The 6,106-nt window shown below is 39.3% G+C and overlaps 1 long non-coding RNA gene across 1 annotated transcript in view; it reads left to right on the forward strand.

The window, feature by feature from the left end:
• The window catches only part of LOC307180868, a 278,908-nt gene extending 273,158 nt beyond the window's left edge, over positions 1-5,750 (forward strand). The window contains exon 3 of the long non-coding RNA XR_013825796.1: positions 5,645-5,750. This is a non-coding gene — a long non-coding RNA (uncharacterized lncRNA). The remainder of the gene's footprint in view (positions 1-5,644) is intronic.
• Positions 5,751-6,106: the final 356 nt, after the last annotated feature.

The following is a 6,106-nucleotide window of genomic DNA, read 5'->3' on the forward strand; positions in this document are numbered from 1 at the left end:
TTCCCTCTTGTGCCTCCCTCCCACCCTCCCTATCCCATCCCTCTAGGTGAACACAAAGCACCGAGCTGATCTCCCTGTGCTATGCAGCTGCTTCCCACTAGCCATCCATTTTACATTTGGTAGTGTATATATGTCCATGCCACTCTCTCACTTCGTCCCAGCTTACCCTTCACGCCTGTGTCCTCAAGTCCATTCTCTACGTCTGCGTCTTTATTCCTGCCCTGTCACTAGGTTCATCACTACCGTTCTTTTTAGAGTCCATATATATGCGTTAGCATACGGTATTTGTTTTTCTCTTTCTGACTTACTTCACTCTGTATGACAGACTCTGTGTCCATCCACCTCGTTACAAATAACTCAATTTCGTTCCTTTTTATGGCTGAGTAATATTCCATTGTATATATCTGCCACATCTTCTTTATCCATTCATCTGTCGATGGACATTTACGTTGCTTCCATGTCCTGGTTATTGTAAATAGTGCTGCAATGAACATTGTGGTACCTGTCTCTTTTTGAATTATGGTTTTCTCAGGGTATATGCCCAGCAGTGGGATTGCTGGGTCATATGGTAGTTCTATTTTTAGATTTTTAAGGAACGTCCATACTGTTCTCCATAGTGGCTGTATCAATTTACATTCCCACCAACAGTGCAGGACGGTACCCTTTTCTCCACACCCTTTCCAGCATTTATTGATTCTAGATTTTTTGATGATGGCCATTCTGACCAGTGTGAGGTGATATCTCACTGTGATTTTGATTTGCATTTCTCTAATGATTAGTGATGTTGAGCAGCCCTTCATGTGTTTGTTCGCAATCTGTATGTCTTCTTTGGAGAAATGTCTATTTAGGTTTTCTGCCCATTTTTGGATTGGGTTGTTTGTTTTTTTTGATAATGAGCTGCATGAGCTGCTTAGATATACCACGTTCTTGGATTGGAAGAATCAATATTGTGAAAATGACTGTACTACCCAAAGCAATCTACAGATTCAGTGCAACCCCTATCAAGCTACCAATGGCATTTTTCAGAGAACTGAACAAAAAATTTCACAATTTTTATGGAAACATAAAAGACCCTGAATAGCCAAAGCAATCTTGAGAAAGAAAAACGGAGCTGGAGGAATCAGGCTCCCTGACTTCAGACTATCGTACAAAGCTACAGTCATCAGGACAGTATGGTACTGGCACAAAAACAGAAATACAGATCAGTGGAACAGGATAGAAAGCCCAGAGGTAAACCCATGCACGTATGGTCACCTTATCTTTGATAAAGGAGGCAAGAATATACAATGGAGAAAAGATAGCCTCTTCAGTAAGTGTTGCTGGGAAAACTGGACAGCTACATATAAAAGAATGAAATTAGAACACTTCCTAACACCATACACAAAAATAAACTCAAAGTAGATTAAAGACCTAAATGTAAGGCCAGATACTATAAAACTCTTAGAGGAGAACATAGGCAGAACACTCTATGACATAAGTTACAGCAAGATCGTTTTTGACCCACCTCCTAGAGAAATGGAAATAAAAACAAAAATAAACCAATGAGACCTAATGAAACTTAAAAGCTTTTGGACAGCAAAGGAAACCACAAACAAGATGAAAAGACAACCCTCAGAATGGGAGAAAATATTTGCAAATGAAGCAACTGACAAAGGATTAATCTCCAAAATATACCAGCAGCTCGCAGAGAATTTTGAGACACAAACTTTAACCCCAAAAGATGAATCCTTATTTGTGGGATTTCAGACTTTTTGGTGCTGTTGGTGTGAGATACTTCCTCAGGAGGCAACTTCAATCGTCATGCAAATTGTTCCTTGCCCATTTAGCTTATGAGTCTAGCTGGCTCTGCTCTGTGAACAGTGACTATTGGGGGATGGTGGAAAGAGCTCTGGGGGCTGGAGACCCAGCTTTAGTCACATCTCTCCTAACAACTAGCTATGGGACATACAAAAATAGGGCCAGGAAGGTCTTCGTTGCTCACTACTCATCTAATTGATGAAGAAACTGAGGGCCAAAGAAATGGCTCTGACTTTCAGAGGATCTACTTGCTAAGACAGCACATAGCATGGAAAGGATTTAGAGGGCAATGATGAGGATGCAATGGAGAGAGCCAGGGAAGTGGAAAGTGTCTGAGATTTGGACTTGGAGATCTGAGGGTTGAGGGCTAACTCTGCTGTGTGATAATGAATATGTTACTTTGGCTCTTTTCACCCAAGGGGGTCTCATCTTTAAAATCAGGGATATAAGGTTTCCAGGATTTTTCTAGCACTAAAAATCTTTGATCCTCTACAGTGTATGCATTGCAGAGTTTATTATTGTTAACTATAAATCTTATGACCTGTGACGAAAAGCCAGATATCTACTTTGTTCCACCACCTGGTACTTGGAGTTTTCATATAATTACCTAATTTAATCCTTTTAACAATTTCTGAATTAACTCAGCAGAGTTTTCTATACATGTTTTAGAGGTGAAGAAACTGAGGCTAAGAGGGGTTCAGTAATCTACCCAAATGCCCTGTTTGGTTTCCAGGGCCCCTAGAGGTGGATTTTTGGAGGGAGAAGCTCCCGGACAAATTGGTATGTCAGAGGGCTTGGGGCCTTAGGGACGTGCCAAGTCCTCAGCACTATGATGAGCATGAAGCATGCTTCCTAAATGTGCTTTTTAGTAACTTGCAAGTTAATACATTTGAAAAAACTATTTGAAGGACTTCTCTGGCTAGGAAGGTAATAGTTGACTTCATCTCGAAATGGCTTTAATAATACTGGCCTTGCAAGGATGTCGTGGGGACTAAATGAGATAACGCATGCAAAACATCTAGGATGCTGCAGGACAAACGTTGGACACCCTCAAAGATTAGCTTTTGAGAGTTATTACTCTAAATTAGGTATTGCTCTTAATATTGTTGTTGTTGTGTTGTAGGTACTATTATTCAGACATCTTAAAAGAGATCTTCTTGGGATACCTATCAATGAGGCTGCCTTTGCCAATAGGCATTCAACTCCAACACTGGGTATCAATACAATAGCCCTATGAATATAACTCACTTATCTCTAATTTAAAATCAAATAAAGCTCCTCTGGAGGAAAACAATCACCTAATAGCATAGGGAATACAAACACAGTGATGGACTTGGGCAAGAGGTGCATCTGTCTCTTTAATTTAAACTGTTGGATTTGATGGAGTGTTTTCAGCCTGCACGACTTCACAGAACCAGAGTTTTTTAAAACTACTTTTCTTTTTTTAGCATAAAACTAATACATTCACACAGTAAATATGTCAAGCAGAATATGACTTTGTAAAATGAAAACTGCTGTGTAGACTAGTTTTTTCTCTAACCCCCACCCCACCCTTCAGAAATAATCCTGTTAGCCATTTTTGGAATGCTTCTAAAAATTTTTGATGCACATATAAGTGTATTTATCTCTATATCTTCTTTGAAAAAAATACTAATAGGATCATATTATTCCATACCTTGTTTTTTCTCTTAATAATGGATCATGAAGATTATTCTGTATTAGCTCATCTTTACACATTTTGTTCTTTTTAACAGTGACATAGTATTCCAGGTGTGAATGTACCATAATTTATTTAATCTGTCCCTTCCTGATGGTTACCTAGGTTACTTCCTCCTTTTCTTCAAGTACAAACCATACAGCAATGAATAGCCCTATAATGTATTTGCATGGTTGTGGGAGTATCACTAGGGTTGTGTGTGGACTCCTAATGGGCTGCCAGTCATTAAGGGATGGGTTGGGAGCTTGAAGGTGCCCAAAAGACCAACTGTGACTCTTTACCACAATGTTTATACAAAAGCAGTAACTAATGGAGAGAATACTAAAGATCACTTTACCCATCTTATTAACAGGCAAATATTTATCAGGCTCTTCCCCAAATGGACTATCTCATTAAATCAGTATGGGTCACAACATTACAGTAAAACAAAAGAAGGGATTTGAAAGGGCTCTTGTAAAGTCAAAAGTGCTACACACGTGCCAGTTCTGTTCTGATCAGCATTATGGTACTGGTTACTAGGGTGTTCCATTGAGGTGGGGCTCATCGAGACCCAAAGCCAAGTCCTCTCTACTCCATTCCTCTCCCTCAACCTTCACATCGATCATTTATTGAATATGCTCAGTTTCTCCTTCACAGTTGGTCCAGTTCCTTCCATACCGTTCTCCCTCTTACTATTTCCTTTCAACAGGCCATCACCTCTGGCAATAGGGAAGCCCTTACTATGTGCTAGGCATTGTGTTAAGTCTTATGTACATTTTCTCCTGTAATGCTCTCAACATCTCAGTGAGGTAGGTGCCACATTCTCCCTTTTATAGGATGAGGATGAGGAAACGGAGGCTCAGATAGGTTAAGTGACATGCCCAAGATCACACAGCCTGTATTTGGTGACCTAGAATTCAAACCTAGATCTAATGAACCCCAAAGGCTATGCCTTTACTTCTGCCTGCAAACTGGTCTCTGTTAAGACTCATTTTTCCCTCTCTAGTTAATTCTGCAGGCCACAGCTAGATTAGGCTCCATAAAATATAACTTAAATATAACACTTTGATACACAAAAGCCTACAAAGACCTACTTCCCAAAGATTTGTTAAGCTTCTCAATGAAATCGGAATGTTAACCTTTGAGCTCAGAACCCTACTTACATTTCCAGGAAAACTGTCTATGTGTGTTTGCCCCTCTGTAGTCACAGGGGAAAGAGTTTATGCGGGGGAGTCAGCTGACCTGAGCTCCCGCCCCTACTCTACCACTTATTAGCTGTATATGACCTTGGGCAAGTGAGGTAACCCCTCTATACCTCCATTTCCTCATAAGTATGTTATGGAGATAACATATTTATATTATCTCGAATTCTTACAACAGTTATGTAAAGGGCCAGGGGGCTATTTTTTATTACCTGTGTTCTGTACCTAGCCCAGTACTCTGCCCTTAGTGGGTATCAATGACAGCTACTTGAAAGAGGGGATTGAATGAAAGGTTTGTTAAGCTGGGCAAGGCAGACTTTGGCAAGGGACCAGCTTGAGAATAGGGGGATGATGTGTATTTGTCTGCTAGAGGGGTTGTGGTGAGGAGAAAGATGTGAAAAAGAGGGGAGTCCCCAAGAAAACAAATTTTTGAACAGAAAATCTGTTAAGGCATGTGCCTTACCCCCAATGGAGAGGCAGGAAAGTCTAAGAAAAAGACATTGAAGTACTACCTATCTTCTCCTTCCCATCAGACGGTACTTGGGCTGATTTCTTTGTACTGATCAGGAGAGTGAAGTGAGACACAATCTACATTCTATAATCCCCATGACATAGAAAATGCACGGCTGAAGTCTCATCATTACAGAGTATTAGAGTTTGACATCCTCAAAAGGGAAGATGTATTAAAGATATGCTACTATTTAGAGGATTTTGATTGGTGTTCACTGTAGTTTCTTTGCATTCTCTGACGACCCTTATTTGCTCACCCCAGAACATGTTTATTGTAGTTTTAGACTGACCATTTTATTTTTTTTTAATTTTATTTATTTATTTTTTATTTTTACGTCTTTATTGGAGTATAATTGCTTTACAATGGTGTGTTAGTTTCTGCTTTATAACAAAGTGAATCAGTTACACATATACATATGTTCCCATATCTCTTCCCTAGACTGACCATTTTAAAGTCACCTGATTGGGCATCTGATGCTTCATGAGAGTGGAGGAACAAAACAAAACAACCTCTGGGAAACACGTTCCCACTAATGTGGAATTGGTAAGTGTTCTTTGTGTTATTATTTCACAGCTGGATCAGTTCAGTGTTTGCAAAAGTTTAAGTTTCTCTACATTGCTCTTTTAGTTTTTTGACTCTGGGGTTTACAGTGTCAATAAAATGGAGCCAGAGGCAGTGTGGCCTAGAGAAAAAAACGTAAGGAATAAAACAAAGAAAAGTAAGAGTGATAATAAAATATATAAGTATGTTCAAATTCAAATGGTATTTTAGAAATAAGTAGATTTAAGCATATGATGAATAAAACAGACTTGTGCAGAAAAGCAGAAGTACAAAAATAGTGAAGAAATAGATCTGTTCATTTAACACCCATTGGTGTAAATGTTTGGTTATCTCACATAA

The sequence above is a fragment of the Stenella coeruleoalba genome (genome assembly GCF_951394435.1).
Source record: "Stenella coeruleoalba genome assembly, chromosome: X".
Classification (NCBI taxonomy): domain Eukaryota; kingdom Metazoa; phylum Chordata; class Mammalia; order Artiodactyla; family Delphinidae; genus Stenella; species Stenella coeruleoalba.